This window comes from Epinephelus fuscoguttatus, linkage group LG4 (genome assembly GCF_011397635.1).
Source record: "Epinephelus fuscoguttatus linkage group LG4, E.fuscoguttatus.final_Chr_v1".
Taxonomy (NCBI): Eukaryota; Metazoa; Chordata; class Actinopteri; order Perciformes; family Serranidae; genus Epinephelus; species Epinephelus fuscoguttatus.
Window position 1 is genome coordinate 42689580 of NC_064755.1, and position 12007 is coordinate 42701586.

The window sequence follows — 12007 nt, forward strand, 5'->3', positions numbered from 1 at the left end:
CAAAAAGTGCACAGTCAATCTATATGAACCATTTTATGGTCATAGTCAGAATCATCTTTTCAGCTAACCCATGAAGAAAAGGTTTTTATGACACATCAAACATGATAAGACTGTTTAATGATATTTTATTTTGGAGCTCCATAAAAATTGTGCAGAAGAATATCTGGATTTTTATATGTTGTGGAATATAATGTTGTTTTACTTGGTCTATCAAATGTGTTAGATTATTGCTGTAATGCCTTTCTTTTTGCTTTTTGGCTGAGCCAAGCACCCATACCTCATCAGACGAGCATCAAAATCCAGGTTGGCTTCACTGGTTGTTCTGTGCATAACTGATGCACAAATTAAAGGTGACGCTGTGTAACGCTAATAATAATAAATTTATACATCAAAACCAATCACACAAATAAAGCTCACCATCTAAATGTCACAACTGAGTGTTTGTCTGCAGCGTCTTGTGCTGCAATGGAGGGCACATCACCTGCTGCAGGTGAAAGTTCATCGTGTGAGGTAAACTGACTGATGGTAAACAGGTCTTTTTTTTATAGCTAAATTATTAGAAATTGTTAAATGTTTAACTTGACATGGGCCACGTGCAGGCAAACAAACAAAAAGCACTTTGGACATCAAGGGGCAAAGAGGCAGGTGCTCCAGTACCCTCAGCCTACCTCTCTGCTCGTGAGCCTGTGTCTTGGCCTAAAGTTGCACTTGAACACACTGCAAAGACTACAGCCAACAGCCAGCTAGCACATATGTTCTGCGCCTGCATGAGAGGAAATTAGTCTCCACACCAGCATACGGCGGTCGTCTGTATTCATCATTCAAAAAGGGAAACAGGAAGACCAACAAGATGGCAGTTAGCCAATAACTACACAACCTAATGTTGAAAGAAGAAACAACATTCACTCTGTGCTAGTGTGCGATAACACCAATAATTACTGTTTATGCTCAAGAGCTCAAAGGCTAAAAAAATAATCTCACCTCATCTAACATCTTTGTTGCATCTCACACCCTATTGACTTTAGCTGTTTGTTTACTTTCCTCACTTCTGTTTCTCATCTCGTGCGCTGAGCTGAATAGACAATCAGAGTGATTTCATTCACCAATGAACTCTGCCGAGTCTGACGCCAATTCAACATGCTTAATCATCTGAAGAGCAGTCGACAAGGGCCAACTAGTGCCAACAATGTGGGACACGCTGCAAAAACTAAGGTGGCTAATGCTCGCTGTGTGTCGTGGCTCTGAGACCAATTTCTCAGCTAAAATATCATCCTCATGAACCTGTAAAAACCAGCATCATTTTCACATTGTACAACAAACGTATCGTCATAATAAAAAATGTACCATATTCAGCACCACATGTTTGAGTTTTGTTGTTTGCCAAAGCTGCTAAATCAGTACTGCATACATGAGAAGGAGGTGTAGGATAACGACATCTGTCACAGTGACAGTCGAGCCATTAAAAGTGGCGTCTCTAACATTAGCTTAGCCACAACAGCAGCGGCTGACTCAACATGGCCTCATCTGCTGCTGACTCATCATGGGATATGTTGTTGTTGAATGCTAAAAACAAGAGATGTAATAAATGTTTAATCTTGCGCACACACACACACACACACACACACACACACACACACACTGACTAAAGAGATGCAGGATGTTTCTGTAAATCTGGCACAATGAGCAACTTTCAGTGAGTACGACAGCCACAGTTTAGAGATCTCCGATGCTACATTTACAGCTTCTTTTAAAATATATAATAAAATCAGCAGTTATGAGCAACCTGAAATCACAGAGATGTGTGAAATGACCACAACCTCTTGGACAACCACAACTAGTGGTAGCATGTAATGTGTTGAATTATGTGGTGATGGCAGGGGTGGGTTTTGGCACTGAAACTACTTGGTTAGGTATGGAAAAACGTGGTGTTTATGGTTAAAATATCTACATCTGTTACCTGCTGAACAAGTGCCGTATGTCCTTCATGTAACTAATAAAGGATGTAAGTATGTAAAGTTAAAAGAAAAAGTCAATGTTGACTTTTAGTTTCCCACAGGACAGTGGTCTCCTGGGCGACCCCGACCTCCTCCCAAAGGGGATTCTTTTGCTCCTTATACTCCCTACAGGGCCGTAATATTAACCACCTCCAACTGTGTGATGTCGCTAAACCAGAGAATTCCTGTGTCGACCATGATGAAGGATCCAAATCAACTTTCTATTGCTAATGTTTCTGTAGAGCAGCACATAATTTTAACCAACGTGTCCTCAGATTGTATGATACCCTACAAAAATGCAGACACACCAGCTCACATGATATCCTACGAATTAGTGCCCAACGAATGACATTACATCTGTCGTTGTTGTAATTAATGTAAAGTTACTGCAATTAGGTTTAGGAAAATAAAGCATGGAGGGACATTAAAATTACTCAAAGTTAACATGGTTGCAAACACTGGTCTCCTGAGTTAAAAGACCTTTGTTTTGTGACACAGGACAGCCTGCTTCCTAACTGGACTGCTTCCCTACTCCCTACTTTACTTCACTTCTTTACTCCTTGCAGCACATCAGTCATGTGATGGCAACCTGCCAAAATAGAGGGTTATGCACGAATAACTGTCTCATCATTATGTGGAACATGTACGAATTTTGGTGCAGTACTTTGCATAGAAAAACATATGAACAGTGCATGAGATGAGCCTGTTTGAACACAGAGGTCGTGGTCATTTCAGGCGTTTCTGTGGGAACAGGTTGGTTAGGAATAGCAGAATGAGCAGGTGGATGAAGATGGAGCAGCAGCTCAGCGCTCTACTGCACATTGATGGACTGGGGCTCATCCTACTCTCCAGTGTGCTATGTGTGAGCTCAGTCCTGCGTGTTCTTTATTGAAGCAATAGGAGAAGATATTCGGTCTCAGTTAATGTAGTTTATTAAGCAGTAAAGGAATAAAATTACAGAGCTCTGGGTCTCAACTTCACGTCCCTGACGAACAACAAAGGTGTGTCAGTTCACGAAGTCTGACCTCCTGTCCTTTCCCTGACCCAGTATATTTGAGCGTAACAGAGTGTCATTGTGCACGCAAGGCGTTGTCCTCTTCTCATTGGCAGTTCCACTTCCTCCTTCACCACACCACGCCCCTGCCTCGTGTTAATCTGACTCCTTCCCGCTGACAGTGGGGGCATGGTTCCTGTTTTGAAAGACAAGAGAACAACACAACTCCCTACACGTGCTGTACCTTACTATCTGTACATCACTTTCTATTCTTTTTACCATATATGAAACTAATTATCTAAGCATTGCGATATGTGCTCCTCAGACTTCATGTCTCTTCCTCTCCTGTACTTCTCCACTTCTGCAAAGCAAACACATTCAGATCAGCTGAAATCATCTCAGTATTCTCATTGTTCACACATCTAAAACTTATATAGTGAAACACAACTCATAGTAAAACACATAAAATCATTCTATTCCCAACAACATCAACGGGGAGAGGGTGGAGGGGGTGACCAGCTTTAACTCCCTTGGCACACCTATTTCAGAGGACGCTCAGGAAGGTAAACCTGTCACAACAGGTTCTAATGTCGTTTTACTGCTGCTCCACTGAGATTGTCCTCACTACAGCATCCTTGTGTGGTACAGTAGCTGCTCTGCACTTTTATCCCATTTTAATTGCATATGTTGGCAATGAATTTGTCATACCTACAATTGTGTAGAATGTGAGTAGAATGGAGGCTTTTTTAATCACTATTTTATTACTATTTTTACTTATTTAAGTTCTTTTTGCACCTGAATTTCATTGTATGTTTGTACAGTGACAGTAAAGAAATCTAAATCTGAATCTGAGAAATCAGACATCACATTTCTTTTAGTAAATATGAACTAGAGTTCTTACTGTTTGATCTGACTCTGATTATGTTTTGTCTGTATCACATCTGTATCTACAAGCCTCCTGGACTGTTATAACCATAAAAATAACTTGCTCATTCAACAGACTGTGGTTGGTCTTCTTGGTTCGAATGTGACGATGCAGCAGGATGTTTGCAGCTAAAAAAGAGCTTGTGTCCTCTGGATACACAGCACTGGAACAAACAGTTTTCCAATCAAACAGCCGCTCCTCTCACCATCCAAGCTGGTTCTGCCCGTATAATGGTGAAAGCCTATTATGGTATAAACCATGAAAATCGGATGTTTCTCCCGTTGCTTTGCCCGTATCTGGGACAGCTCACAGTAGCACGTGCAGCGCTCGACAGTCAGCTATATCAGCACCCTGCAAATCCATCAGATCCGCACATGGATCACAGTGGGAGATGGGTGACGAGGGGGCTGCAGGGACAGGAAGGTGGGTGTTATGAAGACGTGCGAGCACATCCGCCAACTTGTAAAGAGGCATTTCAAGTGATGAGAACGGTCGAACTATTTTTGTCACCGGCAGCAAAGCTTGTCAGGTGATTTTTTTTTTTTTTGTGGGTTTCGTAGGGTAACACGGGGGGATCTGAGAAAACTGAGGGCACATCTGCAGCTCTGCTTCAGGAAAGAAAAGACAAACCCAGCAATTTGAGCACTGTAACTATTTTTATCAGGCTTTGCAGTTTGTCAGGTTTTGATTCCACCTTTTGTCGATTTTGGTTGCAGCTGCAGTCTCTTTGCACCTGGCACCTGAAACTGTCACCTCAGAAACTGTTTTTAAACATTCAGTAATAGTGAAAGTTTTAATATGAACCACAAAATAATAATTTCCCACAGTTAAACGTGCTGTCAGATGTCAGGGTCAGTAACAGATTATAGATTGATTGTATTCAGCACTGCAAATACTTGCTTACATGTGTTTACGATGTGTTTCTGTTTCCATCTTCAATACAGCGGCTGCTTTTATTCCAGTCTTGTTTAACCACTAAAACTGTCTTAATGTTGAGTTTAATGCTGTGTCTTATAAAACTTGAACTACACTTGTGAAAATTTTGAGCATTAAAAAATTTGATATGCACCATCAGTGCTGTAGTCTGTCTTAAAGGATATGTAACATAAGGAATGACACACTGCGCAGCAGCAACTGGGGTTGAAAAATGAAGCCAACATTAAAGCCCCAAAACCTGCAGTTCCTCTCATGGCCACTTGAGGCTGGCTCCAAGAGTGATCCATCACCACAGACCCCCATGTTTAAACTTTACAGCAGAGATAAACGTGTTTACAGCCGGGTAAAAAGATAGTTTTGGTCTCTGTAGATAATTTAAACATTCATGACAACTGTACGGGGGCTGAATTTTTTATATAACTCACCTATAAAGGCTTAAAGTTATGCATAATTAAGGGTGGGACTGCTTTATGTGACAGGTGGGTGGTTTGTTTTAAGTGTCACAACCCCTGAAAATGTTTCACTATCAGGATTTGACCCGTACGGCCCCATAACGTTTAGAAAGTCTAGAAGAGCTGCGTGATTAAATCATTTTATCCCTATTCAGGTTAGCGGAGTGCTAATCTGGTGGAAGTCTCTAGTGTGACTGCTCTATGGGCCCAGTGATGCAGATGCAGCGTCTATCATCTGAGTAATTTTATATGTTAGTTAAACTTTTTTGGCTTCATGCACCACTGAGCAGCTTTCATGGGAAAGAACAGGGTCCTGCCTCCAACGCTGTATCTAGTTCCCTTAATAATCTATGCAGTTAACCTTAGCTAGTAGCTAGCATTAGGATTATCTCCACTCTCTCTTCCAATTATGGTCACTTCTGGCACCAAAAATCCAAGATAGCAGCACCTAAAACGGCAAATTCGAGGCTTCAAGACAATCCACAATTCAGTGGGTGACGTCACAGTAGCTACATCCAATATTTTATAAAGTCTACTAAAAAATGTCTAAATTTCATTCACCAAAGACAGTTTTACTTTGACAAGAAACACGATGTAGAAAGCAGCTGAAAATGATTGTTTTTTTAGTTTTAGGGTGCTGACACACCAAGCCAGTGGTCGGTCAGTGATGGGTTATCAGTGAGTGTCCTTCACCCTTGTCACAGCGGTGCGTCCTGCACTGTTGTCCCTCTTTTGCGCTAGTTGCCTTTTCCCCCTAGATTCAACACGCTGATTCAGCGAAACCTGTCTGATTGGAAGTTTGGCTCAGCGCATAAGACTGGAAACAGAAGTGAGGGAAGTAAACAAAGTCAAAAGGGAGAAAAGTGCGACCAAAACAAACTTGTTCCATAAGGTCGGATTATTTTTCTCATTAGCAGAAACACTTCCTGATAGTTTGTGTTATTGTTCACCGGTGCATGCTCTGTTAATTCAACATTAGATTGTGTTGTTAAAGTGCTAACTAGCGTCAAGACGATCTTCCTGTTTCCCTTTTTGAATGATGAATACACACAACCACCGTTTGCTGGTAGGAAGAGTTATTTCTTCTCACGCAGGTGTAGAACATCCATGATGGTTGGCCATCGGCTGCAGTCTTTGCAGTGTGTTCATGTGCAACTCTTTGGCTTGGACAGAGGCTACGCAGCAGGGGGCCTTTGTCGCTGTTTGTTGGTTTGGCATGTCTTGGCCTTTAGTCAGTCACAAACAGAATCAAATAATGAATAGTGTCCTTGACAAATAAATTGATTTTCTGCGTAATCTGTAAAATAACTGTGTTAATAAATAAATCAAATTTGATAAAACACTAAACAGAACTTCATAATCCAAAAGCTTACAAAAGGCTAAGAGGAGGAGCTCAATAAAAAAGGAAGATTGTATGTATTGGTACAAAATTTGCAGCAGTTGAAGGCCTTGTGTTTATGGGTTGTGCAGGGATGGGGAAAATGCTTTTGAATCTTGGACCAGACCATCTAAAGATCCACTGCACTACCAAAGAGACTTTTTCAGTAAACGTCTCGTTGCAGCTTTACCTCGAGTGAAAATGGTTTCTAATTCAAAAAGGAAAGATTAATTTGTGTCTGACTTAAACTCAAATCATGTTAAAGGTTAAACACTGTGCTAAAATGTCAGACTGTTCCAGAGCAAAGTCTAGGTAAGGTGGTTATCACAGTGGAAAAAAAAAACTGTCTTGCTGTGGAAATTGCGTGGGCTGAATGGCTGCTCGAGAACACTGTATCATACTGTACACACACACACTGAGAGCACAACACTGAGCCTCAAAACAAAGCTCTTCATTCTGACTTGCCCCCTACTCCAGACATTCCTTCCCAGCATTCCAGAGGGCGTGGGTGGGGTCAGAGGTCCCAAGGACACAAGTGATGATTTTAACAGTGGGGAAGCATGTTAATGAAACCTACACGCGTGTTTGTACTCTATCTATACTTCTGAGGACCTTCAGTGACGTAATGCATTCCTTATCGCATCCAATCCACAACTCTGATTCTTATCTCCACTCTACACCCAGGGCATGACAAAATGTCCTCATCCTTAAGGTCTAAACTCAAACTGACAAAAGCTGCATTTTCACAAAACCAGAGTTGTGGAAAACGTGCACTTGATCAGTGACTTTGGTGTCAGACACAGACGAAAAAATCTGTCCTTTCACGTCAGCATGATACGTGGCCTATATTATTGTTTTGCATCGGGGGGAACGTAGCAGGACAACAACGCAAGTAAAGGCAGCGGAAGTCCAAGTAGGGCAGGTGCGAGGGGTGGTCGATGGGTCCAACAACCACTGACTTTCACCCAGGAGGCCGGTGTTCAAGATGGTAAAGCCAAACCCTGTTCTTTGCTCCTCGACCCAACCAGGTGTGAGGGTTGGTAAAACGTAACCATGCGCGTTTGTTGTTGAAGGAAAAAAAAATTGTGGTGTTGTAGCTATGCAGTGCTTTTATTTTGAAAGAGATTGTATGCAAACTGTACATTTCCTGTGAAAACAGAAGTGTATTTTGAAAACAGACAATGCTAAATGATACTCACAGTTTACTCAAAGATGCCTTATAATTTGAATATATTTAAAGTTTATATGTATGGATAGAATATTCAGTTATATTACAAAATAATATATATAATATAAAATTTTCAAATTATATCTATCTATATCTACCTATCCTATCTATATACATATCATTGTTACTTCATGTTGTTTTCTGTTGTTGTTTGTACTGTATGTCCACTATTTGTACTCCACTTCGTGTAATGTATTTGTCCTCTATGTCACCTTGTCTGTTGTCACGTAATTTCACCAATAAAAATAAATAAATAAATAAATAAATAAAAAATAAATAAAAGAGGGAGACTGGTTTTTCCTATTTTATCTTATTTTGTTATATTTCTCCCTCTCCCCTCGCTGGAAGCTTCGGACCTCCCTCTGCCCACTCCCGTCTCAAACACGGAGGTCTCCCTCTCCGCGGAGCATCCATGGCACACACCCGGCCTGTTAAATAGCCTGTAACCATGACAACTGTGTGACACAACCTCAGTGCTTTAGTCATTAAATAATGTCGGACTCGGTTCGGTTTATAGGGGATGGGTTCGGACAGAAATAAGCGGCTCGTGCCGCACTCTAACACACACACACACACACACACACACACGGAAAACTGGACATTATCATCAATTTATAAACACCCCCCGGATGCCCCGGACAGGACGTGAAAGTGGACACATCCGGGCCAAAGAGGATGTTTAGTCAGCCTAGCTGCGCGCCAACATTTTCAGAACAGAAATTAAAAAATAGAGCATTGAATCCCTGTCGTGCAAGAGTGATGAATCTTTCTTCACCAGTCAACGAACTGCAGTGTTTCCAGCTCCACCTTTTAGTGCCGGATCTGTGTGCTGGGTACCTCAGAGGGGTAACAAAATATATATATTTATTAAAAATATACAGAGTGGTACCATCCACAGATTTTGACGATGGAAACACAAAAATAACCGTTCTGTGTAACAGTATGAACTGAGCTGCTTGGCGGAAACAAGGCTAAAGTACAAGAAAACACACAGACAATGGACAAGATACAGGAATGCAGATAATGCCAGAATACAGCTAGCAACTTATTAAGCTATTTAACTGTCACCGACATATTTCCAAAGTCAGAACAAAGTGATGAAAGAGTTGCTACAGTTGTTGCGCACTCCTGTGACCTTGATTGTTTGAGCTAAGGTAAAAAAATAAAATAAAAAAAAAACTCAGTCCATGCAGTTCATCTTGATGTTCCAATAAAATCAGACATGTTTTACATTATCATAACTTTTAGTCTTGGTTCATGCAAATAGTGAATTTTAACGGTGTGAACATTGTCAACAATGTATAGCTGTGCTCTCTCCAGCACCAAACAGGAAGCAGCATTCCAGGTAGATGTAAACAACTCTCTGTTGTCAAAGTCTTCTCAAAGTCTTCTACTGTATGGAAAGCACGTGTCTGGGAATGTTTCTTCCAGCAGTTAAACCCACAAAAAACAAACACAAACAATGTATGTGTGTATTTTTTAAAGTAAAAATGACTTTGTAGTAGCAGGACAAACACAGGTGGCATAAATATCAACCGGGCTCCCAGTACACCACACCACTGAGTGATCATGTGCCACATCAGTACCCTGGAGCTCAAACGGAATGGAATCACTTGTCTTTAATGTCATTCACTTCACCTGTTTCTGTCCTGCTATGATGAGTCAGAATATCTGCTGTAGTGAATGAACAAAGCAACAGAATAAAATCCCAATAAGCTGCGTTTGCATCAGTTGTGTTGAAGCAAATAAACAGACTTCCTGACACGTGTTGGGCAAATTGGTTTCCTCCCAACTAATGTTGGCTGCAGTGTCCATGCATAAAACTATTCGAGTACGTTCAAACAGGAAACTAAATAAACACAAATAGAGCTGAAAATGTTTCAACTTGAGTACAAATACAGCCTTTTTCCACAGCTTTATAAAGAAACAGAGGAAAGTTCAGGGATAAATAAAGTAACTGAGTGTCTGGTGAGTTTTTAGAGCTGCCACACAAACACATATACAGCCACACTCCACAAACTGCAGTTAATGTCTGTAGAGCTGGTGCATTTGGGGCAGAGCAACAAGGACTTCAGTCACAGATAGAGCACATTGACAGATAACCACACTGTAACACTGATGTTCTGGCAGTGAACGATTGAAGCTGGGCCGGTTTATGTAGTGAGAGGCTGATGAGGGAATAAGATGCAGGTGAGGAGGTAGGCAGGGAGGCCAGGCAACTGCAGAGCAGATGAGGGAAGTGGGAACAGGTGTGTAGATGGGTGGGGCAGTCAGGTGATGGGGAAAGGAGGGAAAATCTAATGGCATCTGGTGGATGGATGGAAAATGGCAAAAAAAATTAAAGGGCTTGGGATATAAGGAAGGTGGCTAAAGAGTGGGGACTGAGACAGACTGTGACAGATGATGTCACTGTTAGTCATTCATGGTACAGTCCAGTCACCAGAGGAGAATGTTTGCATTCTATATTTCTGCATGGATACGTCACATATGAACGTCTCAGATGTATCATATCAATCTTTCTACAATGATACAGATTACATGTACATGAGCTGACTTTGTCATCGGGATGGAGGGGATGGAGTGACACCGAGGCAAGACGGCTTCAGGCTACAGAGCACTGTTTGAGCACAACAAACATTTTTCTTTTTAAATTACATGATAGCTATTCTCCCTTAACTCCCTTAAAGAATACCTTTGTCCATTTCACTTCTACTTCCACTTCTCATTCTTTGAGTTTACATATGGCTAAAGGGGGAAAAAACAACCGTAAACGGACGGCATGATTAAAATTGCACACACAAAAAGTAGCCGAGTGGCGGGGTTAGTGTTGCGTTCATGGTCCCCCAAAAAAAGGGGGGAAAAAAGGCAGAATATTTGAATTTTGTTTTTCACAATCGAATCCTGTGCCATTGAACGAAGCTTCGAAGCTTTGAAGCTTCGAATTTTTTGGATCAGCCCTACATTTCTGCTACGTAATAACGTAGAAATGTTACATATCTGTTTGCAGAAATGTACATAGCCAGCATTTTTTCTGGTGACTGGATTTACGGTAACAAAATACATTTCTCTCTGAAATATCTGTAAAAGATATAGAACTTGAGAAGAATGTTTCTTCTTCTGTTAAGAACCCTGATGCAGACACACATTGCTCTGCATTAATTTGAAACTGTAAACATGTGAAGACATATCAAGATACTTGGATAAAGCTCAGATTACAGTCAGGGGTGAGGTGGGACATATAGGGGACACAGAGGACATCAGCTGTCAGTTATGAGAGTGTTTGGCTGGAGAAGGAGCAGGTCTGTCCATGTGGGAGGTTTGGACTAAAGGAGAGGTGATGAAAGCTGAGTGTGACAGCAGTGCTGTCTGAGAGGCCACGACGCAGCAACAGGCTCAACTTGCTGACGCTGTGACAGGAAGTGTGCATTTATATGAGTGCTGAGACCATAAAGACACTGAGTGTCTCCTGCTATCTTATAGTTGACCTTTGGACCTCCATCTGGTGCTAAGCAGACATAAAACTCCAGTAGGCTTACAGACAGTTACTCAAACAAATGTGCCGAACAAATATAATTTAGCTCTGATTCAATGTGGCTCTGCATGGAGGTGTATACGCTGTAGGGCTGATATATAGCTGTGCGTTGGCAGAGCCTACACCATGTGAGTTCAATCCATTTCAACCTGCCATCGCTAGGGATGAGTTGAATAGCTTTATGGTCTGGGGGACAAAAATATTTCTCAGTCTGTGTGTTGAGCAGGATGGGACGGCACTGAACATACTCCTCTGCTTAGTGAACATGCTGTGCAGAGGGTGGCGGGCACTGTTCATGATGGACAGCAGTTCATTTAGGGTCATTCTCTCTGCCACCCAAATAAGGAAGTCCATCTCCACGCCAACTACAGAGCCAGCTGTCCTCACCAGCCTGTCCAGTCACATAGTGTAAAAACCTCACTGCAGCCTAACATGCAAGTTTCTCTAGAAACCCTATTGCCAACTTTTTGCAATGTAGTTGCGGAGTGACCCAAATACACCACCACACAAGTATGATCACTCTCAACGATCTACATACAACTCTACATCACTCTGATAACAAGAATCT